Source organism: Raphanus sativus, chromosome 2 (genome assembly GCF_000801105.2).
Source record: "Raphanus sativus cultivar WK10039 chromosome 2, ASM80110v3, whole genome shotgun sequence".
Taxonomy (NCBI): domain Eukaryota; kingdom Viridiplantae; phylum Streptophyta; class Magnoliopsida; order Brassicales; family Brassicaceae; genus Raphanus; species Raphanus sativus.
Window position 1 is genome coordinate 17,006,104 of NC_079512.1, and position 27,307 is coordinate 17,033,410.

At 30.7% G+C, this 27,307-nt stretch overlaps 2 long non-coding RNA genes across 7 annotated transcripts; one reads left to right on the top strand and one right to left on the bottom strand.

The window, feature by feature from the left end:
- Window positions 1-17,091: 17,091 nt before the first annotated feature.
- On the top strand, window positions 17,092-25,104 carry LOC108839279 (uncharacterized). Of its 6 annotated transcripts, none has more exons than XR_008941989.1 (5): window positions 17,092-17,854; window positions 23,423-23,570; window positions 23,735-24,476; window positions 24,560-24,631; window positions 24,735-25,104. It is a non-coding gene; the product is annotated as an uncharacterized LOC108839279 (long non-coding RNA). The 6 variants fall into 6 exon arrangements; XR_008941987.1 differs by lacking the exon at window positions 17,092-17,854 and adding an exon at window positions 23,116-23,313 and having other exon boundaries at window positions 24,735-25,103; XR_008941993.1 differs by lacking the exon at window positions 17,092-17,854 and having other exon boundaries at window positions 23,321-23,570; window positions 23,735-23,992; window positions 24,084-24,476.
- Window positions 25,105-25,399: 295 nt separating this feature from the next.
- LOC108839280 (uncharacterized) lies at window positions 25,400-25,855 on the bottom strand. The gene is made up of 2 exons (XR_001947659.2): window positions 25,644-25,855; window positions 25,400-25,573 (listed from the first exon to the last, which is right to left on the bottom strand). It is a non-coding gene; the product is annotated as an uncharacterized LOC108839280 (long non-coding RNA).
- Window positions 25,856-27,307: the final 1,452 nt, after the last annotated feature.

The following is a 27,307-nucleotide window of genomic DNA, read 5'->3' on the forward strand; positions in this document are numbered from 1 at the left end:
ATTTAAAAAAAAATTAAAGAGTATTAACTCAGTATATAGGGAATTTACCTAAAAACTAAATATTTTCGTACTATGACCTACAAAATTTGAGAAAAATTCAAAAATATGAATATAGTATTATAATAAATATATGCATTGTAATCTGACATAAGATAATGTTCAAAGAGGTTCAGAACTTTTATTTTTTCCGTTTATCCAAAAGAGTAGAGATTTCATTGGGGTTAGTCCACTAATTTAAGTAACATATAAAGTTTTATTAAAACAATTGTTAAAAAAATTAGAACGATGACCATGTACCATGGAAGAATTTTATAATATATTAGTACAAATTTATAATGCATTTAGAAAGTTTTAAACAACTTTAATGAGTATAAACTTCGGTATATGGAGAAATTAACGAAAATTTATATTTCCGTAGGGGTTAACCCACAAATTTGAAAAAGATCAATAAATATGATAATCTTATTTAAATACATAGTTGCATCATGTATTAACATACGATGATGATCAAAGAGGTTTGAAACCCTTGTTGTCTCCTTTTCTCTCAAGAATAATTTTTTTTAGTGATAAGTCCAGTGATTTAGGGAGCATATGAAGTTTTACTAGCTTAATTGTTAAAAATAAATAAATGGATGTTCATGTACCATAAAAGAGAGTTTACAATATACTGATAAAATGTATAAATTTATTAGAAATTTTTAAACAACAACAATGAGTATAAGCTTAAAAACATAGAGCATTTAACCTAAAACTCAATATTCCGTAGAGGTTAACCCACATATTTTGAGAAAAATTTAAAAATACGAAAATATTGTTTTAATGCATATTTGCATCATAAACTAACATAGGATAATGGTTAAGGTGGGTTGGAACCTTTGTTGTTAATTTCCGTTTCTCTAAATAATAAAGATTTCATAGATGTTAATCCACTGATTTAAGCAGTATATTAAGTTTTATTAAAACAAATTATTAAGAAATTAAAATGATGACCATGTACCATGAAAGATAATTTATGATATAATAATAAAAATTTAGAATGTAGTTATAAATGTTTTTTAAAACTAAAGAGTATTAACTCCGTATATAAGGAATTTACCTAAATTTCAATATTTTGGTAGTGTAACCTACAAATTTGAGAAAAATAAAAAATATGACAATATTTTTAATAAATATATGCATTGTACTCTGTCATAGGATAATGTTCAAAGAAGTTTGAAACTTTTATTAATTCCGATTATCCAAAAGAATAAAGATTTCATAGTGGTTAATCCACTAATTTAAGCAACGTCTAAAATTTTATTAAAACAATTTTTAAAAAATTAGAACAATGCCCATGTACCATGAATACCAAAAAACTGAAAATTTCATAAAAACAATTCAAGTAGAATTTTGCTAATCTCTTTAATACTTATGAGTTTTGCATTGTTCCTATTTTCATAATTTTTTATTTTGTAAAACTATTTATTTCATTAATTTGATAAATAGAAAAAGCAATAAAAGCAAAATGGGATACATCTAATCTATTAAAACAGAGTCCTATTTTTATCTACCTAAAAAAGTTGATTTTAAATTTTGGACTCTTTCAAGTTTGTTACTATGTACCTAATATATTGGACCTTACAGATTTGTCGTCATAATAATTTTTGTACCTTATATATTGGACACTACAACTACATTATTATTAATGGCAACAATCAACAAGATATGCATATTCAAAAAAAATATTATGATAATATCTTTCTTTAGGAAATAAAATTCAACTATATATTTGAATGTATATTTTGGATACGTCATATATTGACATATGGTAATATACTGTATACATCTTTTATTGTGTAGTATGTTCAGTTTATATTATAATTAATATTTTAAAAACTAATTTATACTTTTAGCTGCCACTTCAGTTCTATTTTAAAATCTAACTACTATTATAGTAATATGACATCGGACCATACTGAAGAAAATATTATTTCTTAGGTGATAACTTCTTGTAGCTTTTATTATCTATCCTATTAAAAGTGAAGTACAAATGGTAACTAACCCCTCTTCTTTTCTTTATTTACCACATACTGCCACTGGTTTTAATTCAAGAAATTATCTAGATCAATCACCTCATTTCACATCACCTCATTTAATGCAGAGCCCATGACGTTTTTTACAACGTTTTAATGGGTTTTTATTTTGTTTATTTTGTACTTACAAATGGACCTAACTACTTTTTATCTAACCATATCTAACCATCAAATTAAAGTCATACTCATCATTCACATACATTCAGAACTTATTATATACATGAAATCGAGTTTAATATATGAACTATTATGCAAGAAAGTATTGAAGTTTCGTATTGTAATATGGAGTTAGATAATAAAATTATGACAATTTATATGTTAATTTTTTCATATAAAATTTTATAAATCATTGTATTTTCTATGAACATGTATACATAATTTACAATTTTTAAAATGGCATCCTTAGTCATAGCTATTTATTTATTTGTACTTTATATCTATAAAGAAATTGTTTTCATTGTATAGAACTTTCTAATTACATATATATGTTGAGTTTTTTTAGTTTTTTTAATCTTCGTCATAAAATACATGGTTTAACATTAAAAGAAAATTATAATAAACAGACATTGTAATACGATCAACTATTTAAATACATCATTTATAATTAACAAAAAAGAAAAACTAAACACAAAACTTTTCGAGAATGTAAGTTTAACCGAAAATTTATTAGATCTTCTAATTCCACACACTACCACAAACAAACTATATGATTAACAAAAATATGTTTCAACCAAATAACTAATGTACTTCACATTTACACTTTTAATATCACCAAACAGTATAAAGAAATTTAATATCACAATTACATAACCTAAAAGAATAATATCATAACATTTCAAACCGAAAACGAACATCCGCGCGGACGCACGGATCAAGATCTAGTAACATGTTATGTGTTAACTGTTCACAATCAATATATATCTAAAAACAATGAAATAATAATTAAAAAACTTGAATTGTTAAAATGCATGTACACGATATATATAACTCTGTGAGCTTTTTTTTTTTAAATTATGAAATTGATATGTACCATAAACAGATATGTTTAAAATAATTCAGAAAAAACCTTTAAGTTTATACCAAATCAATAGTAATTTACATAAATTAATTATCCTAAACATACGAAAACTCTAAAACTAATAATTCATATATGTGATGTCAAAAAAAAATTCATATATGCTATTTATTTTAAATTCACATATCAATCAAATCTCCATATTTTTAGGAATTTCATTAACAAACAAATCACAAATGTTATATGAGTAAAGTTTGAGATTTACGGATATTAGCAATTTTAAAAATAATATGAACTTCTATATTTTTAGTAACTCATTAATTTCCCCAAGATTGAATATATAACTTTTGGAATAAACCGCCAAAAGTAATAAGTTACCTATCCATGCATATACTTTTTTAGTTGAAATACTTAAGTTTTACCGATTAGTTTTAGTTAACTTAGGTTGATAATTTGTACTTATGTAAATAAAATATTAAGAATTGATTAATACTTATATTATTTACTTATATGGTGAATCAAGTTGTGGTCGATGTTTTACATAGAACTGGGTAAAAAAGCTGAAACCAAAGAACCGAACCGAGTCTGATCCGATAAAATAGTATCAAATCTGAACCGAAATTGTTTAGATATTAAGACGGGTTCAAAATTTTGGTATCTGAAGAACTAGAATTGAATCTGATCTGAACCAAAATATTTTGGGTATTCAAATATTCCGAATCAGATTTATATACTTGAAATATGTTTTGTATTTCTAAATATAATATCCAAAAATATCCAAAATTTATAAAATATTTTGAATTTGTCCAAAATATTTGAATATATATATATATATATAAATAGTCAAAAGTAAATATCTAAAATAATTAAATAATATTCCAAACACCAGAAGTAAAATATTTATTGATTCTCTGTCCAAATATTCAAATCAAGCAAATTTTTATGTTAAATTTAGTATTTTGAGCATATATTATTTAAATCTATATGTTATATATTATTTTAATTATTAGATGTTGAAAAAATTAAAGTATATATGAATCTGAAAATTTCAAAGAAAAATTAAACGGGTTATCCGAACCCAAAGTGAACCGCAAAGATCTGAACCGAATCCGAAAAAAAAATTTCTAATACCTGAATGGAACTAAAAATTTTATTCTCAAAAACCAGAAATCCAAATAGACCCGAACAGAGCCGAATCCGAATGATTACATGAACTCCCACCCCTATTTTTACAGTTGCATATTTTATGGTATTCTATTAGATTTTTAAAATATTAATCAAGTACAAATTGTTTAAAATATTAAATAAATTTTTATAAAATCATTATAGAGATGTACCAGTGGGAAGCGAGTTAAAAATATATTATCATATTTCAGTTTATAATAAATATAAATTAATATAAAGATATTAAATTTATAATATTCTAAAAGTAAATTATTTTGTTTAGTCTCACGTTATAAACAGGTTAGAATTTATAAATATATAAATAGGTTTAAATTATTTTTTTCACAAGCATAAACGGTATATACATTATAAATCAAAAAATAATGTTGCATCTTTTATTCATAAAGTTTTGATCGGATTCTAAATTATTCAGTTATACATAAATTAAATTTACAATTTTAAGTAAATATTTATCATCTAAATTTTAATTACAGTAATTAAAATAGTATATAGCAGGGGTAATAATTTTTTAATATCATAAAAAAATTTCATACCTTGAAAACAAAAACAAAAAAAATACTAACGTCATAAAATATATAAATAATATATGGACTTATAATTTTTATTAAAACGTTTTCAAAAAAATAATCCCGCACTTTTAAGTGCGGGTTAAAATCCAGTATCGTATTATTCTACAGGGATAAACATACTAAAGTTTTGGTCAAAATTTCCAATTTTTCCTAAATTCATTACCATGATTGGAAGATTCAGAAAGAAAAAAATCTATATATGTGTGTACATGTACATACACAAACAAGACCAACGCAATCAATTGTCAACAAATAACCAGAGTAAAGGTAAATTAATCTTATATTAAAGTTTTCTTATTGAAGAACAACAAGTATGGAAGAATATTTCTTTTCAATATTCGTTATATTCTTACTCTTACTACATAAGTCCTTATTATATAAGAATTTCTTCTAACATTTATATTGTACCAAACTATTTTGTAGGCTGTATTTTCTTCTATCATTTACTAAAGCTAAAATAATGGAAACAGAGAAATTTTCATCTCTTCTATTACTTTCTTTGATGGTGTTTGCTCTCATCATTTTGCCCATTGACTCAGCCTTTCCAGGTAAACATATTACTTTGTTTAGATATGGACTGTCTCAAGCCCCAAAAGAAAACTTTTCTAATCCAAATTTTCTCAATCCTTAAAAAATGTGTCTAGAGTCACTAAACACAGAACAAAAGTCCTCTCATATTTTAACCAAAAAAGTTCCATTCTTATATGCAATATGTTAAAATATTGAATAGATTTATCTTGGTACTTGATGTATTTTTAATTTGTGTTTACGATGAATCAATTAATCAGGATTATATTACAAATGTATGGTGGACGGATGTACACTCACACCAGCATGCGCGGCAAAATGCAAGTCTATGGGATTCCTTAGAGGAGGTGAATGTCGAATTTATAGTTATGGTGGTGCTTGTTGCTGCGAATGCACTGATAAATCATGTATAAATATCATATCTAGTCCTTGTCCTTACTAATCAATACTTCAATCTTATATTGTCTTATCCAAAGAAAAATTATCATCTCTTCTTGATTATATATATGTACTCTCAAATCACGCCAACCTAATCTCAGCTGGCTATACGTATGAGAAATAGGAAATATATATCCCCTTACTATTATTTGAGGAGACCATTTAGGCCTGCGATTTTTGTCCGAACCGAATGGACCGAACCGGACCGAACCGGTTTTTTTCGGTTTTCGGTTCGGGTCGGTTTTCAATTCGGTTCAATTCGGTATGGGTTTGAAAATTAATTCGGTTAGCGGTTCGGTTCGGTTCGGTTTTCAATTTTTTTTAAAAAAAATAAAAATTGTAAAAACCGAAAATAAACCGAAATAAACCGAAAATAACCGAAAAACCGAACCGAAAATAACCGCATTAGCCAAAAATAACCGAATTAAACCGAATTAACCGAATTTAACCACAAATATCCGATTATTTTGAAAAAATCATACCAAAATTAACCGAAAATTTAAAAATTCGATTATTTTCGGAATTAAAATTGAAAACCGAAAAAACCGATAACCGAACCGAACCGAACCGAAATTTTATTCGGTTTATTTCGGAATTTTTTTTTAAAACTTCGGTTAACCGAAAACCGACGGTTCGGTTCGGTTCGGTTTCGGAAAACCGAAGTCGCAGGCCTAAGACCATTAATCAAATTAACCTTTTGCTCATGTGTTTATTACATATGTGCCATTTCCTATGTGGCATCTCCACATTTCACCTCACACCATTTTTTCAAAAGCCCATCCTTACCTAGAATATTTACCTCTCATGCCATTGTAATGAACATATGTTATATTGAAAAATGAATAAATGTTATTAATATCCAGCACAACTTATTGCCTAGAATGCTTTGTGTCGAATTGATGTGCTTATTTTTAATGTCCAATGCTTTACGTTCATGCTAAACCATAAACTACATCTTATATGCCTCTTTTATATTTTATGTTTATACAGAAGTTATAATGCTCGCAGGAAATGACTCTTTTATATGCCTCTTTTATAGTTTATGTTTATACAGACAATAAAATTATGTATACTTCTTTTATATTTTGGTGATGTATTCTTTCTCAACTGAAGTTATAATGCTCATACTAACATAAAATATTTATATATTTTTGTTGCAACAAAAGAACATATATATATTTTTGTTCCAAGAACATATATATTTATATATTTATTGTTAATATAATGCTCATACTTATAATAGTGGTAGTTGTCATATTTTCTACTTTATTTATATTTTATCTGTTTATCGTAATTTTTATATTTTATTATTTTTATATTTTATGTTTATCTTAATTTTTATATTTTTTATTTTTATGATACAACCATAATCATATCCCAAAAAATATCATTATTGAATATGAAATCTCGCAAATCATGAATATAAAATCTCCAAATTTGGTATGCGAGTCAAGGAATAATTATGGTTGTATCCTGAATATGAAATCTCCCAAAGCATGATTGATTTAGGATTCAGTCCCTAATCAGATCGCAATCTTTCCGTATTAACTCAATCACCACCTAATTGTTAGGCTTAATTGATATGATTAGCGATATTTCTTACACTTTTTCATATTTGAGGCATATTCTTAGTTTTTAGTTACCATAATTATAAAAACTCTTTGTGACATTTGTTATAAAAGGAAAGACAGGTGAGTAACGAACCACCCGTGGTTTTTCATTTCGTTCAGTCCCAACACAAATGGATGTCTTTTGTTTTGTGCCTTTCAAAAACGTCCTCGATGGATCGCTTAATCCTCATATTCTGATTGGTAATTCTAATTTTTTTTGTTAATGAAGTATCAAATATTGTTTAAGTAGCAGCGTATTTTTATATAGTTTTTTTACTAATCCATTTTGGTTAACATTGATGTCATCGGACATGTTGTGCAAGTGGGTCGCATTCAGATGTTTTCAGTTAATGGAAAAGAGATCCCGAAGATTTCATTGCTGATACATGATGCAGAGTAAGTTCTGTTTAAAAATCATATTCAAATTTTCGTCACTTAGTTGTTATTTTAGAAAAATACTTTTGATACACTTGCTCTATTACAGATTATTAATTTTTTAATTTTCAATGGTCTCTCAGTGATGTCCGTCTTCCAGTTGTACAGTGGGGAAATGTCGCCACTTAGTATTAATTCCATATTATTGCAACCGATAATCCCACCAAAATAAGGAACATAATAGAAATTATCGCAAATAATCCGTAATCGGGGATTTCATCCTTTTGACCTTCCAAATTATGTTCTCAATTATTAATACAAAATAAGGTAAAGTTGAATATTCTCTTGATCTCCACGCTAATTTAGCTCTAAATTTATTGCTCAATTTTAAAAATAAGGCAAGTAAAGATATGAGATGTCAGTTATGTGTTTATTATATCAATTAACGCAAAAATTGATATTGTATTAGCATTAAACGTGATTGGATTAATTTTTGATTTGAATGCTACATTCCATTTTATAACTATCCACGACCATAACATATTATTTATTCTGTTGTTTTTTCGTGCTAACATTCGGTTAGTAACCAAACATGGAAAATATATATCATAAAATCTTGAATATCTTGATTCATTCCAAATTATAAATTTGGGACGATCAATTACTGATTTTTTGATATCTTTAGTCACAATTGATAGGGTTTGGACTATATATATATGATTCATATTTTATAATATTAGTTTTTTTTACGATTCTAAATTATACATGACATTTTTAGAGACTGGAAAATATAAACAGTTCACAATTATAATCTTCTATTTAGTACATGACATTTATTTTGACGAATATTTTTGTATTTTATGGGATAGGTGACATTTATTTGGGATAGACTATAAGTTTTTTATATTTTAATATCAAAATGTCGTATATAAAAACTTATGAGCAATCTTGAAAATTATAAAATACATTCAAAAATGATTTCCATATTAAATTTCTTGCAATCCCTAATTTTTTGCAAAATTTACTTTTTGATTACAAAATTATCATAAATGGTGACAAACACCAAGTTTGGAAATTTATATAATTATTTCCGATTAAGTTTAAGACGAATATCATTTTTAATGTGGACTACTTTAATTTCCGCCCTATGCATATAACACTTTCTATAAGTATATGAAAATCTACGATTATAAATAAAAAAATAATAGGATAATCTGATATATATAGTCACAACTGATAGATTTTTGACTATATATACAATTCATATTTTTATAATATTCAACTTCTTTACGATTCATAAATGATACATGACAATTTTTAGGGACTGGAAAATATAAAATATTCATAATTATGTTCTTCTATAAAACTTTAGTACATGCATTTATTTTTGAATAATATTTATTTTATTTTATGGGATACATGACATTTATTTTGGGACTGGAAAATATAAATTGTTTTATATTGTAAAATCAGAGTCATACATCAAAAAAATATGAGCATTCTTGAAAATTAATAAAATACATTAAAAAAATACATATTAATTTTCTTGCAATCCCTTCAATTTTGCAATAATACGTTTGATAAAAAATTATCATAATGGTGATAGACATTAAATTTGAAAATTTTATATATCTTTTCAATTAAATTTAAAGAACTAACCATTTTTGGTGTGAAATTCCTTAATTTTCGCCATATGTATATAATACTTTCTATAATTATCTTGAAATCTACAATTATAAACCTATATGAAACTAATAGGATAGCCTTATATATAGTCACAACCGATAGGGTTTTGACTATATATATACTATTCATATTTTTATAATATTCAATTTATTTACGATTCATAAATGATACATGCATTTCTAGGAACTGGAAAATTTGATTATAAAACTTTGGTATGTGACTTTTATTTTTATTAATATATTTTGTATTTTATGGAATACATGACATTTATTTTGGGATGATATAAATTGTTTTATATTGTAAAATCAGAATGTCATATATAAAAATTTATGAGCAATCTTGAAATATTATAACATACATTCAAAAAGGAATTCCCTATTAAATTTCTTGCAATCTCTTAATTTTTGCAACAAAATTTTTGATTACGAAATTATCATAAATGGTGACAGACATTAAATTTAGAAATTCATATAATTTTTCCGATTTAATTTAAGGAGAACATCATTTTTAACGTGGGCTTCCTTAATTTTCGTACTATACATCATTATTTCCAATTATATAAGAGTCTGAACAAAATTGTCTGGAAATATACGAACAATTAGAGATTTACAACCTTACATTGTTGCCACATCTAGATATATCATGTGATGAGAAAAGAGATCAAACACATCCGAACCATAGCCCTTAATCTCATGTCCCCTCGAGAATTTTTGATAAAAACAAATAAAAGATAAATCAAAAAGGCTCATATGTATCTGAGTCTAATGGATATTAAGGTTCGATAAAGGGTCTCTTTTACAATTTTGAGTCCTAATAAGCCCACTAAATTTGAAAATTCATATCAGTTACTTCTTTTTTCTTTTGTTTTCCAACCTAATATTATTTACTTCAATTTATTTATATTCTTTTACAATTTTTACTTCAAAACCATTATAGTTTTAACGAAATATAACGATTTAACTTCGATAATAAGAAAATTACTTTTTTTGTCAACCATAATAAAATTATCGTTATCCGGATACTTCAGTAAATTTTTTTGTTGATTGAAAAATTCAATAAACTTTTAATCTCAAATTGGTTTTTCTTGCATTAATCTCTATATCAACGTTATTTATGCTATAATCTATACCATGTATAATAAATATGTCACTTTTTATGTTTTTGATATCTATAGAGTAAAAATTATAATTACTTTTAATCTGTTCTCTCCGCGCAGGGCGCGGGTGATCACCTAGTATATATATATATAGACCGATCCTATGGTTAAACCAGGTTCGACCATCGATTGATCATATAATCGAGATAAATCTGATAACTAGTTCGACCATGGATCAGTTATATAGATGGATTGGATCTGAAAGTTATTGAACTGAACAAAAATCATTAAATCATTAAAAAAATCATAAACCAACTATATAAACAAAAATATAGTTTAAATTTCAATGTTTCATATTTATTTATATTGTAATTGTGTACTATATTTATTAATGTTATTTTAAAATTTATATAGTATTAAAATATATTAAATAAAATTATTAAACAAGATTTGGTCCAATCCAATCATATTAAACTGTGACATAAATATTTTCTGGTTTAGCTTTCGATCCGGTTTAAAAACAATGGAATTTTTTCCATCAATCACTTGGCAACTCATAACAAATGAAATTTTATCTGCAAGGCCTATGAATACCTAGTCTTAAATAAACCGTCATTAAGATGGACATCTGTGATTTCCGTGTCTAGTATATATATACTAGGGTCGGCCCGCCTTACGGGCGGGATATTTATTTACTTTTGATTTAAATTATATTTTAAATAATATTATATTTTTTGGAACCGAAAAATACCTAACTAACAATAAAGATGATGAAGACAGATATATTATAATACTTTCTAATTTATTTTTAAGTTTATAATGAAAAATTTAGCCGGTTTCTTTGAAAATATGATTTCTTAATAGTATTATAATTCTTTTAGTTAGGAAATCAACTATTATGAATTATATAAATAAGGAGGAAAGCTGTTTATATATACTATAAAAATGAATTTGAAAAGGGACCATATCGAAAAGTCACTTTAAGAATTAACAAAATCTCTGAACTTGAAAAGAGAAAATGAGTTAATTTTTTTTTGAGAAAGAAAGAAAATGATTTAATTGCTATGCTCTAATGAAAAAGACATTTGCAATTAATACAATAATAATTTATGATAAAGGTTGAAATAAAGCTCTAATGAGTTTTTATATATTACTGTTTGATGTTTGCAACATATAGTTCAAGTGATTGTTAAGTTTACATATGTTGTACTAAATTGATTTAAAATATTTTATAATTTTATTGTTTTTTCATGTAACTTTTTGATATTTTAAAATCCAACCAAAAAGGTTAGGAGCAATATTATTAATAGTTTTCTTCAATATTTATGTACTGTAAACAAAATTCAACAGTTAGTTTAGTGACAGAACCAACAATTGAAAATCATTTGTTTTGTTTGAAGACATTTTTTTAAAATTTGATTGATTTAAAATTCTTTATTTATGTTGAATTTTTATATCTTTAAATTACACAACTAATAATTATTGATTTAATCTTTAAATCAATTCAACCAATATTTTGAAAAGTATAAAAATAATATAATAAGTGAGATTTTGATAAAACCAAAAAATATTTTTGGCTATAATACAAAAACCTTTTCACTTTGAACTATTTATGATTTTCTTATTTATGTTGTTACTTTCTGTAATCAAATCACATAGGGGTTTAGGCTTACCCTTAATAGACCAAGGTTTCAAATCGAATCACGCAACGCGAAACGTCTAAGTGACATTTCAACAGGGAAGGTATCGTAAGTTTCTTGCCTTATAGAAAATATGGGGTTGACCTTATGTAGGCTGAATTTTTACTGTCTTTGTATTGTTCCTTCCTTCAAATATTTGACATTATTTTTTCTTCATTAGACGGGGAAAAGTAATTTTAGTTTGTTTAACTTTTGCTTCATAAAATATGCTTGTATATTTCATATCTTTTTCCTATATATTTCAAAAACAATGAAAAGAGAGCCATTTAGAAATTAAAACAATATAAATTTAAGGCTGTTTAATATAACAGAAATCAATTTTCAATATAAACAAAATTGTAGTCACCATCTCTATTACATCTACCATTAATTTCTCTACCTAGCCTCGTCTTGTGTGTGTGGAAGGATTCTCCAGCATCTCGTCTTACTCCCTGCAATGGGCTTCGGCTACAGATACAGCCATGATGTTACTTCTACAGTTCTACTTCCACTCCTGTAGAAAGATAAGTACTGTAACATTAGTAACCAACACTTATGTATGTGTTTTAGGCATGTCCCTCGAAGGGGACTGGCGGAAATATAGTTGCTTCTTTCGTCTTGCTCCAAATATTTTCTAGCATCCTAGTAAGCCACCCATCATAGTAAGTCATCATGGCGGGATCATCACCGTTGTAACTGCTTCCGGAGGCTAAGCTTCTGCTGATTACTGTGTAGATTTCAGATGCTCACTGTCCTCATCATCATAACCGGGAGCCAGATCTCATGCTGGTCCCGATTCTTTACCCTATAGATTGAAGCGTGTACGTGCGGGATATCTATCAGGTAAATAAAAAGTTGAAAGCATTTTCGTTTCCACTAAGATGTTGAATGACTTCTTCAGTGGAGTCCCAATTCAAAATACGTTTCGTAACCGAGCCAGTTATTCTCACTCACCTGTAGTTAGGCCAAGAACTATAACTGAATATCTAGGATGATAGGCTGCAGAGAGACTTGTAGCGGAACCCCATATTTGCAGAGAGATTTTGGTTAATATATATATAAGTTCAAAAGATGATTTAAATATAACAGGCAAGAAAACCAAACCTCTTGTACAGAACATTTAGCCTTAAGCAAAACTTTTTTGCAAGTAACCTCGTGGTGCAAAGCTTTCACCTGAAACATATCCATTCTTAAATAAAAAAGTGAAGAACTGACAAAACATATGAGCAAAGAGCAGTAAATTCTGGTTGCACCTTGTTTCTAACAAAACTTATCTCCTGTAGAAAAATGAATGGTTTTCTTTGGTGCATCGGATCTTTGAATTAACCAAGACATGTGTGCAAACTGTGTATTCCTCCATGTACAACTCGTATCTGTTTAGCTCAATTGTTTTACTTTTTTTATTGATTAAAGAAAATACTTTTACATCTCCTGATATCAAATAAAACCAAAATCAAATCTAGTCAATTTATTTAAGACAATGAGATCGCAAGTTAGAGACTTACAAACCCAGAATGAGATGTCAACCTTCATCAGCTGGTTTACTTGTCCACTCGGTGCTAAACCGGTTTCATCTTGTGACCAAATGAAGATCTTTTTATCATTCACTCCTTTTTAATACATATTTCATATGAAATTCAAGAAGTCCAAATGAAGATCTTTTCATCATTCACTCTCAAGAATTAAAGACTCAAGTTTCAAAACTGAAACAAACCCAAGAAGTAAAGACTTAACTAAAAGAAGTTATATAAAGAAAATAAAACTTAATCAACGAATTTTATTAGTTATATGAAAAAAAAGAATTAGAATCTCCTTTTTCTACTAACCAAGATTAAAGAGAAAAAACCACAAAGCCAAACAATGCATATATATGAAACATTATATGGGTGTATGTCTTACCAGCAAGTCATGTGGTTGCAGCCTTGAGCAATTAAAAATCATTACACGGCAATACTGACACCGTCTCCACCTCTTATACCTCGCCAAGCGATGCAATATGATATCATCTTGATATATTTCACGAACCTGAAGAATATGAAACTCTTCACAGCTCATAGATTCACGCCAAGGAACGTCACGGTCCACACACGCAAACCTCTCACAGAGAAGACACTTCACACAACAGCTATTCTCTGTCTGACTACACGTGTTTGAGACTTAAAGCCTGGTCAAGATCACATAAAGAAGCAAGCTTTAGAACAAACCCATTTTATATAAACGAATAGAAAACAAACTAACAAATAGAGTCTAGAACAGTTGTAAAAAGACAGTCGAGAACACACCTGCTGCTTAGCTTCTTCAAAGTTTTCACCTTGATATCAAGCAGTACACAATACTTCATCGTTTACAGAAACCTATGACCATGGAAACACAAAGTGAGTAAAGCATTCATCCTTTTATCTAATCACTCGTCAAATCATAAATCAAGCACCATTCAAAATGAAATAAAAGCAAGGGTTCCAGGTTCTCTTGTTACACTAAGAACCAAACAATATTTTCATTTAAACATCATTTTCACTAATCTAAATGTGGGTTAGAAACAAAACTCACAGAGACAGCACCTAACCCAAGAAGCGTATAAATTACAATCAGGCCGCGAGCTGTGGAGCTGAGCCATGAAGGAAACAGTTTTAAGATTGACGCCTTCGGTTAACTGTTCGTGACGCCTAGGAGATTCATCTGCAATCTAAATCAAATTGAGTCAAAGTCAAGAAACAAAAGGGTGAAGCAGTTTGAATCAGATGTCAAGTAAACGGGAAAACGGCCAATTCCACCATGAACTTAACGTCTCCATTGTATTCATACACCAACTATTGGATCAAGCTAAAAGCACCATGAACTAATTTTTATTTTAAAATTCTCACATGAACTTTTCCAATCTGGTCAATTACTACATAACATGAATCAATTTCGGTTTAATTGCTGATGTGGTGCTTATATAAACGCTATGTAGGAAATTGGTTTGATTCGGTTTGACATCTGTCTAAATTTTTCTTTTAAATCGAATAGTACAAAACGACGTCGTTTTGATATTTAACAAAATTTGTTGTCAAAGAGGATTGAACCCTAAACTTGGAGTTCTTCAAAGAAGTGCTCAACCACTAGACTAATTAAAATTTCAACGATTATATTCTATTATAATAAGAATCGAACACAATATTCTAATAAGAACGAACATGTGTGAAGGCACTTAGAGATGGTGGTGGCGTCACGGAGGAGATTGTCACAGAGGGAACAAGTCATGCATGCCACCACCGTCTCCCTCTTTACTTTAGCCATCGTTTCTCCTTCAATTCTTCAATGAATCGCACGTAAACCACCCAGGAAAGAAACACCCCCCCCCCAGATTTACGTTCAACTCATTTTTTTCCGTGATACAGTCACACTCAAGTCTCAATCAAAGAAAGATGGAGAAGCAAATAATTAGTTGGTGATTTTGACAAAGAGATTTGTTACTGGTGAGAGATTCATTGGAGACAATCTTAGATCGAAGGAGATGAAGTAGATAGGATTAAAACTTTTTAAATCTATTTTATTCTCATAGACGTGAATTTGCTTGACGAAAATATTTAGTTCAAGTATTATTGTAATGGAACATAATCGTTGAAACTATAATTAGTCTAGTGGTTGAGCACTCCGTGAAGAACTCTAAGTTTAAGGTTCAACCCTCTTTGACAACGATTTTTAAAAATATCAAAACGACGTCGTTTTGTACTATTCGATTTTAAGAAATTGGAAACATGTCAAACCGAATCAACCCAATTTTCTATATGGCGTCCATGTAAGCACCACATCAGTAACTAAATCGAAATTGATTCTGGTTATGTAGTAATTGACCAGATTGAAAAAGTTCACGTGGGAAATTCAAAATAAAAATTAGTTCATGATGCTTTTGGCTTGATCCAATAGTTCGTGTATGAAAACAATGGAGACGTCAAGTTCATGGTGGAATTAGCCGTTTTCCCCAAGTAAACCATAATTGAGAGGGATAGTTCGGAGATGCAGTGAGGAAGCATGAGACTGACACAACGACAAATCAGGAGACGCAGCGGCGATGGTGGCTTGCATTATGGTCGACTAAAACAGAATTGATATATCACAGAGACAACAACCAGGAGAGAATTTAAGCAAAAAGAATAAAATAGTAAACAAACAGGAAGAGACTTGTAACTGTAAAGATCTCTAGACACTACAGAAACTTGAAGAAAATAAAGAGTCTTACCCTTAGATTCAAATCAAGGAGAAAAAAAAATCTGAAGTCAATCTTTATGATGCAAACATGAAGAACACTAAAGAACATGTATCTTTGGATTTGAGCGAAAACTTGGTACCTTCCGTTGTCCGACGTGCGTTAGGATCTGTAGCAGGAATAAGGGGTGAATCATATCTCGGATTTGGCTGAAATTTCCCACATATACATCAAAGATAAAGCGGTAGAAATCATTTGTCTTTACTATTAATTTGAAACTCAACCGGTTTATTAAAGATGAGAATTTAATTGTAAGGTATATGAAGAGATTGAAACTCTTGGCTTTCTGGTTCCGTAGCGGCTAATAGGAGATCGGAAGAAGAAAAGCACAACCGTCGGTGAGGTTTCGTTGTTTAGGTTGACACGTGGCGCAATTACAGGAGTTGAATTTCTGACCTGGACGCTGACGTGTCAGTAGGAGAGAACCAACTCTCTTTTATAATAATAGATATGTTATGAACCGACTGGTTCAGGTGGATGTTTATCCAAAAGATACTTACTAGGCTTTGGCCCATTAGTAGTCCATCTTATAATTCCCTATATAAGGAATTCATATTCGACATTAATAAGACACACACATTCACAACACGTTATCAGCACGAGCTAAGCTCAAAACCCTAGCAAAATTCGTAGGTCACCAAAAATCTTAAAAACTAGCCGCATCTTAAAACAGTCATATCTCCCTAACCGTAATGACCTAGACGGCGAGCCACCTATCAATCTGAAGATCTCGACGAAACGAAGCCAGCGCCGCTAACCTCGCGAGGATCCGATCTCCGACGCGCCGACACGCTCTGTTTTAGTACGTGCCGTCAATTGCTCAAGAACCCTAATTTTGATGCAACTTCAAATCGATCGTTCTCTCAAACCATAACGATCCAAACGACGTGCGATATACCAAATTGAAGATCTTGAAGAGAAGAATCCATAGCCGGAAACCTCGCGTCAATCAGATCTCAGACGCCCCGCCAATCTCTGTTTTAGTGCGCGCCGTCAATTGCACAAAAACCCTAATTTTGATTCAACTTCAAATCGATCGTTCTCCCAAACCGTAACGATCCAGAAGACGTGCGATATATCAATTTGAAGATCTGGACGAGGAGAATCCAGCGCCGCAGACCGCGCCGCGATCAGATCATAGACGCGTCCTCACCGCCATCTACAAGCCGTGCCGTCAAAAGAAAACCTAAGGCTGTTAACTTCTCTTTCTAGTTTGTTTATAGCCGATTTATTATTTGATCTTACTAACTTCCTTTCATCAATTTGTTTAAGGAAAACAAAGGATCAAATCTAATCAGATCAATTGAGGTTGAGATTTCCAAAGGAACCAAGGAGCAAATCGAGATCTAAAAGTAAGTCATCAAACCCTAGTTGTTTGATAGATCCGATTTCATAAAAGAAATGTTTAAGTTTATATCTTGATCGATTGAGATTAGAAATCTAGAGAACTCGTATACCCTGATTGATTGAATCATTAGATTTCTAGATTTGATATAATAAATTTGTTTAATAAACAAACCCTAAAGTTCATGAAATTTAAAACTTGTATAAAACCCTAAACCGAATCGAATTATGAAACCCTTTAAACCATATCGATTATTAAACCCTAATCTAAACCGGTTTATGAAACTTATAAAAATCAAATCCGAATTGTGAAAACATTAAACCAAATCAGTTTATAAATCCCTAAACCAATCGATATTATAAACCCTAATTTGGTAGATAGAAAGTTTTCATTTCTAGAAAGTTTCAATTTTTAGAAAGTTTCCATTTTTAGAAAGTTTCCATTTTTAGAAAGTTTCCATTTTTTTAGAAAGTTTCCATTTTTAGAAAGTTTCCTTTTATAGAATTTTCCGGAAAACTTTTGAAATCAGTTCCTCAGAACATATTACTAAGATCTAACTAGAGAAACACTAAATATTTTAGATGTCGAATTTCCTCCATCATAATCTCAGGAGAAAACTACTTGCAATATATGCAATGGGCACAAGATATTAAAACCACACTTGAGTCTGATGAACTTAGTGAATGCATCACAGACGATAGCATTGCAAGAGAACTCCTGAACACTCGCCATCATATTTGTGAAAAACTCAAAAGTCTATATCTGACCGATGATCCCTCAAAGCTTTGGACAGATCTAGAAAATAGAAATTGTATCCAAGAGGTTATACATACCAAAGCTTTACGAGAATGGATCAACCTCAGATTCCGAGACTATAAAACTGTGGGAGAATATAACTTTGCCCTACTCAAAATAGTTTTCGAAATGAAACTATGTGGTGAGGAAGTGACTGATGAAGATATGTTGGAAAAGACATTCCACCTTTCACCCTACCAACTTATTGTTACTACAACAATACAGAGAAATGGGCTTCACTACCTATACATCTCTAATAGCAAGATTGTTGCAAGCTGAGCAAAATCATGAATTGCTAATGAACAGTAGTGAAAGAGAGTTTACGAGGCCAACTCCATTACCACCAGCTTATGCACTACCAGCCGAAAGGGCTGATCTAGAAACCAACCGTGTCAAGAGAGGATATGGACATGGGGGATGGTCTAAGTTGTGCAATAATTGTGGAATGGACAACCATTTGGCTAAGAGATGCAGAACTCCTAAGTATCTAGCTACTCTTTATCAGCAAAGCTTTAAAAGAAAAGCTAAGATGGTTCGGAAAGATGAAGGAAAATTGTCAAAGATGTTCCCATGGATCATGACAAGTGTGATCGTATGGATCACAAGAAAGGATGATCCAACAAAGCATAAGAGAATAGATCACCATGATGACTCGACATCAAGCCCTTAGTGTTCTTACTTAGTTATTTCATACCTTATTATTTTCCTTTAAACATTATTCACTTCCTTTGGTTGCTATCTTTGAAAGAATCAATAAATGAAAGCTTTTATATCATAAACAAAACGTTCATTCATGTGAATACCCTTATGATGTACAGTGGATCAAACCACAGACATCTTAAGACACAAAATCCACGACCAAATATCCAATTGCCTCAAAGGTACACAAAGAGAGGACGTGTACAATATAGAGATCGTGTGCATTGTATTCACATTTGAGGCTATGTACACAAAGAGAGGACGTGTACAATAATCATTCTTATAAGTGAAAGACTTAAGAATTGATGAATGGACAGTTTCATAATGAATCCATGGGCAAAAGAAACAAAGTGTTTCCTTAAATAGAAACCGCCCAAAGAAGATTGTATAATGGTAAAAGCTAAGTTAACTCACGCTAAAAGTATCCAAATATGATATGTCCATGGGGGTAAGTGTTAATCATTTCATGTAACATGGACATACACAATATTGATACATCAAAAAAGTTCACAAGAATAAAGATAGACTTATCCCATTCGGATTAAAACTAAGGATAAAGGAAAACATGTTACTTCAAAACGTCCAAGTGAATATAGATTAAAGTGCTCACGTCCCAAAGGGTTTGATAAACATTATATGATCATGGAGAATGTAGAAAACATTTCATGACTCAATATGGACACGAATATTCACAATGAAAGGACAAGAACAGAAAGAAAAATCGCCTAAAAAGGCTACATATCTTTACATGATTCACATTCTAAAAGTATTTTAAGAATGAATGATATGTCCATGGGGGAAGGATAAGAATAAAACCCACATTTTATTCTACATGGACATACACACACAGAAATGAATATTGATACCCATCCCATTGATTGAAACGGGTCAAAGGCCAGCCACACCTCATCTTAGCACATAAAGAAGTGCCACTTATAAATTCTATCGCTCCACCACAGAAATATAAGATGAGAGGATGGGAATAGATGTTGGATATGACTTGATATAAGTTCCCCACGTTCATAAGAACCTTGAGCCAACCACGGATGATTAAAGGCCAGGTACAAGGATAATCACCTCAGTGAATCCGAACATCCAACATCAAGGGGAGAAAAGAATAAGCTGGATAAAATGAGATTACATGGAATCATACATCCTGATATTGGCAAGATCCTCAGACTAGAGAATGAGACTTAGAAAGTCCAGAAGAGTATACAAAAGCTAGCTTAAACAATTGCCAGATTCCAATGACCCGAATAGAATGACTAAGTCATCTATACCAGCTATAAATGCACCAAATTCGTTTGATGTTCAAGAAGAACACAATCAGGTTGCTACTAAGTCTAAGACATGTTTTGAAAACATGATAGACCAATGAATTCCAAAGATAAGATCCCTCGTATAAATATAGAAAGGTGCAAATGAAACCGTGGATGAGGGACTCCTAGACATAGTCGATCCAAAGATGGACAAACCTAAAAGCCGTGGCCACGGATGAGGAAACCATAAGATATGGTTGTACCTAAGGTACCTAATGATGCTTGGGACGCCAAGCTTCAGGGTATTAAAGGCTACAATGAAACCTCAAAGAGTTAAGTCATGTCTAGGACTCAAAGGAACAAACGAGCTCGAGATTAATTATATACTATGCATGCAATGTAGCACATGAGATTATTAATGAGGATCATAAACCCACGTCCATAGATGAATGCATTCAACAAGAGATTAAGATCAAATGGATAAGGAGACGTGGAGTTAAGTTCATAAAGAAAGAGAGGTTTTGGTCCTATAGTTCGGACACCTCTAGACAGAAAACCAGTTGGACAGGAATGATTCTTTGTGAGTAAAAGAAATCAAACATGGTGAGATAGCCAAGTATAAGGCACGACCATATGCACAAGGATCTCACAAAGACCAGGAATCAATTATAAAGGAGACATACTCCTTGTGGTGGATGCAACAAACGATTAGATTCCTAGTAAGTCTGGCCATAAGAAAAGATATTAGATTTTCGGTTTAAAGGATGTAAAAACCGACTATGAATAAGTCCACTGGATAATGAATAGAAATGAAAGTCTCAGAGGATATTGAGTTGCCAAATGCAACAAGTTCTCGAGAACTAAAGTGTATAAGTGTATGATAATGATCTAAAAATATCCTAGGAACCTCTATAGACACTTCCCAAAAGACTATCTAAAGAAAGCATTGAAATGAATGTTTTGGGAAAGATTAAGTTTGGGACAAACAAAGATTGTTTGGGATTACAAAGTAAGTATCTTAAATATACTTAGAGATTAAATCCTTGTGCATCAATAAGGCATATATAAAAGATGACAAAACATTAGGCATGAACCATTGTGTGAAGTCTATAAGGTTCATTGAATCTAAATGTTTACTATATAAATATGGCTAGCCCCATTGTATGGTAACATAGTCCCATAGTCCCTAGATCCGGACATAAACTCATTAGGTCATAAGAAGGACAAAGAAGTTGTACCTTAGTCTGGATACAAGCCAATGTAAGACACATGGTCGAATGGTTTTCACTCTGTCCAAGTACTGACCCACTTTGTCCTAAGGACGAACATGGTCATAAGACCATCTAAGATTGGTCACGGATCCTTTGATCCTAGATTGGACAAAGACATATGTCCTTAATCTAGAAAGACTCAAGGCACATCCAGATGTAAATATTCACAAGTGAAACCATAGTTAAGTCTAAACTTAATACTATACATCTAAATAATTTCAAAGTGCAGTATGATCATATATGTTGTTAATGATCAGACCATGAGGCATTGGAAATAAAACCATACATGTCCCTTGTCAAAGGTGCCATTGGCGCCTTGCCTTGATGTATTTGTTATACACATATGAACATGAGCTTTGAACTAAGCTTAAGCTATGTCCAAATATAAAGGCAATGGGACAGGATTGAAATATCCTTTTATTATGTTTGAGATTATTTTATACTAACCAAACCCAAAGATGTGTTTGCTTGGTTTTATTTTTGATTATGATACAGGTTATAACATTGGATCCATACATGGATAGTTCTCAAACAAGCAGTATGCACACGTTGGAAAACAAATATGAAGAAGTACGAGTCCAACCAAAGACATGTCAACCTGCTTCTTCACCATGTCTACAACAGCACCACGTCCATGAGACCTTCCTATCAGTCCAAGACGTGCACATTAGAAGACCAGCTCAAAGACTTGGCGTCCATGGAGTTCCCACCAGTCTACCCATGCGCCAACCTCAAGATCATATACGGAGGTACAAATCAGGGGAAGTGATACATGTTGTACTCTTTTTCCTTCACCATGGTTTTGTCCCATTGGGTTTTCCTGGTAAGGTTTTAATGAGGCAACACCAAGTAATTGGTAAATTGGTAAAGTGTATCACGAACCCAAAAGGATTTGGTATCTGGCGAACTCAAGATGGATTCAACATCCAGGGGAAGTGTTATGAACCGACTGGTTCAGGTGGATGTTTATCCAAAAGATACTTACTAGGCTTTGGCCCATTAGTAGTCCATCTTATAATTCCCTATATAAGGAATTCATATTCGACATTAATAAGACACACACATTCACAACAAGATAGATAATGGGGCTCTGTTTTTCTCTTCTAAGAGCATCCACATCAGCATTTTATTAAGACTGTGGGCCCCATGTTCTTACCGGTTTTCGTTTGGTCTAATAATTTGGAGTTCGGTCTGATTCTCCGCTTCTGATTTGATAGATGATCATATAAATAAAACTCTGCATTTTGTACGTTCTTTCCGTTTTTTGTTTGGTCGAATGATTCATATATTTGGTCTGAATCTAAAATGTTGGCTGAGGTTCGATAGATCAATTAAAAAGTGGAACTTTGCGTTTTGTACATAATTCGATTAGGGCTTCATTGTTGTTCTTCTTTCACAGTTCAAACTAGCCATCACCGTTTTTGGTAATCTTCAAAACTAATGTATCTCCTCTCATCTCTTCATCTCCCCTGTTGTTCAATGTCTTCCACAATAACTGTTATTCACATTTAAGTCAGTAACATTCCGACTTCTCCGTTTCCTTCGCATCAGATTATATATATAGGAGATGGTTGAGAGTTGGACGAACCTGGCTTCACAACAACTGCTGGTTTATCTCCTTTCCCAAGCCTTGAAACAAAAAATTATTCTCTGTTGCGCAATCAGCCTTTGACGTTTACCAACTCCGTAGATCATCAAGGTATTTTATCGAGAAAAATTGTATAGTTTTATTTTATTTTTGTTTTAAAGAGCCAGATGATCTAATCTTGTTTTGTTAGATCAAAGTAACAGTGAAAGTTTCACATGTCTTACTTTAAATTAGCTAGAAAAGATGACCAACAGTATCATGTTTTATTCTTACAGGGAGACAGGACCAGAGGATGCACACATAAGAATCATCTGCTGTGGAATTTGCCACACATAACAATCCATAATTTTATCAACTCTTTCACACATGGGATCCTTATCGTATAATTTATTACAATTCGCATAACAGGACAGTGGTGGTCTACCTGCCTTTATGGGAAGAAGTTGCAGCAACGTTTAGGGGCCTCATCAACTCAAGTGATAGAACCCAGTCTGTCATGATGGTCACAACTGTGAATCCGAAATTATTTGGAGGTTTGTTGTATTTGATAACTTGAAACCTGTTTTCAGAATGATTTTGTCAATTCATATATTTATGGAGTTAAATAATCTTCTAGCCTCACAGAATTTTATTTCGACAAGAAGTTTGCTTGCATTTCAGATGCTTCTGCGACTGCAGCTGCATAAAAGTGATGGGAGGTATTCTTTTTTAAAAAAATCCTTACAAGAGGAAGACGTGTGTTGTATCTCAGTTTCATCCGAGGAAGATATACTTTTTGAGAAGGAAATATCAGTGTTCTCTGTTGAGATTGGACATGGGAGTGTGCTAATGAAGAATCCACATTGGTTTCCTCAGAAAGAGGTGACTAAAACCAACTAACTCCCTTCAGTTGAGAACAAGTCATTCATCAGTGAATCAGTGATGCATACTCACATTCCTTGAAGCGTGTTGATATTGGAGAAACAAGAGAAATTCAGAGTATGTTGGAAAAGCAATAAAGCAAGAGCATCTCAAGAGGTAAAATACCATTAATATATATCTTCAAGACGTTCTTTACATAAGCTCACAACTCAAATATTATTTTTTTCTATTGTTGACAGGAGCAAGACTAAAACTAGAAGAGTGCTTGTCTTCGGAGCCATAATTCACCAATTTGTAGTATAGATTTCAAGGTGAGTTTCAAGCGACTCTGTTAATGTGTTGAATATCTGCATTTGCAAGTCTCATATTTAAGAATTTGTGACAATGGCCGTGAAAAATGATACTTCATTGTAGGATGTTATCAGATTTAACGAGTTCATGGAACAATTCACCAAGGAAGAAACTGATAAAACTACTTCCTCATTTTGACTTTGTTACCCTCCCTGATAAGCCTAATAAGCTGGTACACCTATCATTGAGCCTCTCAAGGATATTAGAATCCAATTACAATTCCATAAACAAAAACTCTCCCTCTGAAATCAGAGCATCCAATCAAGTATCCCACAACAGCATGAAGTCAGAAAAAGTTATTAAGAGCAACGAGCTCATCTAGGTTAGAGGATGAATAATTGTTCTCTTTTTTTCTTTTGAAATTCTGTTTGTTTAGATGGTATTCTTCTTTATTATGTTTGACATACAAATTTCTTTTTTCTAATAATCCAGAAAAACTTTTGATATATAATTAAAGAAATACATATTTTTCAATAAGGAGGGATTTGTTAGGAGGTTTAACAAATGTTAAATCCAATAATCTTGAATTTTTAAGAACCTTTATAAACACCATATCCAATAAGAGAGGATTTAAACAAAACTTGAAATTTTGTGAAACCCCTAATACAGAAAGCCTCCTAAACCTTTCAGGGTTTGTATTGTGTTGATGAGAATTGAAGCTTTGTAACTCTTACGCCTGTTAGGATCTTCAAACAAGCCAATTGCCTCAGTTTATGAGAAAGAGTTGATAAAACTGAAAAAAACTCTGTTCTTTTTCTAATATAAACATATACCAAATACATTTCCGATCTCAAGAAACCGTTCGTTGAGGTTATCTCTACGCATCTTCTCATCTTCTCATGACCTTTTGAATATTCCGGCAAGAAACTGATTCTTTCTTCACTTCTATCATTTTCTCAGGCCTGAAGAAAAAAAAATCAACTGAAAACAAAGAAAAAACTTGAAACTAATACATTTTCAAAGCCTCAAAACCTGATACAGAAAGAAGAATGAGGATTCATCAGATAAGGAGAACTCAGAAGAAGTTTTGAGCTTCTTGGTTTGCTCCATCATTGCAAATTAATAAACTCTCGTCCTGAATAAAAAGGATATTTTAAGAGATTAAAGATAAGTTGGTTTCTTCTTCTTTTTGGTGACTATGTAAAAACCGCGGTGATAATGTTTGTGGACGGCTCCGAAGAAAATCAATAACTTTCTTAATAATACTAAAATCAATAATAATAATACAGAACCTAATGCAAAACAGCCTACCTATCTGCCAGGGACTTAAAATACTAAAAACCTATTATGATTTCAAACATGATGAGGATGATTCATGTGTATGGTTAAGTTAAACTCATTTAGTATGATGAGGGATTTTAAACTACTGAGCTCAGGTACATTTTAGAACTTCAACGATGTCCGCATATAGTTAATCAAACCAAAAACACAACATAACACATCATCACCTTCAGATTTTTATATAGAACAAAGATAACGTCAATGACTCTGCGCTTGCACGAAGCTATGCCCCTAATTTTTTTTTATAAAAGAAACATTTTGTGCAGAGAGCGTACCAAGTTCTAGCCTAATATACAATTTAGTAAACATATATACAAATAGATATGCAAGACTTATTATATACACTAAAAGTATTGATCATAATTATATAAATGATCGTTTCAAAATATATAAAATAAGATAAATCTATACTTGTATTATACACAAAATTTATTTATATAATTTAGAATAAAAAGGTTAAAGAATTAGAATATTATCTTCACAACAAACTTTTTAAAAAATTGGCTAAATTTAATAAGATTATTAAAATCTTTAAAATAAACATATATATCATCTACACACCAACATTCTTAAAAACCTAAAATATTATAATACATTTATGTTGCAAAAGCTCATAGAATACAAAAAAAAAGATTCAATTCTAAAGTTTTGACATCACATATAAATCATATTCTTTGCGTAGCGCTGACCGGCCGTATTTAAATATATTTGTGATTATAACTTTAGAGAATGATTGACAAAATCTAAAACAAAGGAAAAATCATTATGTTTATATGTCAATGAATAATATATTTAATCCACTGTCCATGGCTTAGTTATGTTGACGAGTGACATGGGCTTATTTATTGGTATCATATATATTTAAAAGTTATAGTAGCAAGTATACATTAAGTTTTATTTTGTATAAGAAGATCAATATAAACTTTTTCATGTACAAAATTAAGAAAAACATTGAAAGAACTAGACATAAAAAGTAAAATAGGAAGGTTCAAACTAATATTTACATTCAACAAGCTATTTCAGCTCAATATAAAATTTTACAGGCAGATCAAATTTTATTTTATATGTTCGTGGTTATTTTTACATGCAACAAGCTATTACAGAATAAATTTAATTTCTACATGACAATTTTAATTAACTGAAATGTGTTTTAATCAAAAACTAGATCATGATCCGCTCGACCGAGCGTGAGTCATTTTTTTTTATCTTTGTTTTTACTAAATGTTATACATGATCGCCAATGTGTATTAATGTGTTTAAGTAAGCAATGTGTTTAATTACTAAATTTGATTTTTAAATTTTATAATAACGTAAAGTAGATTTTTTCTGTATTATTTAAAATATATAGTGCTATA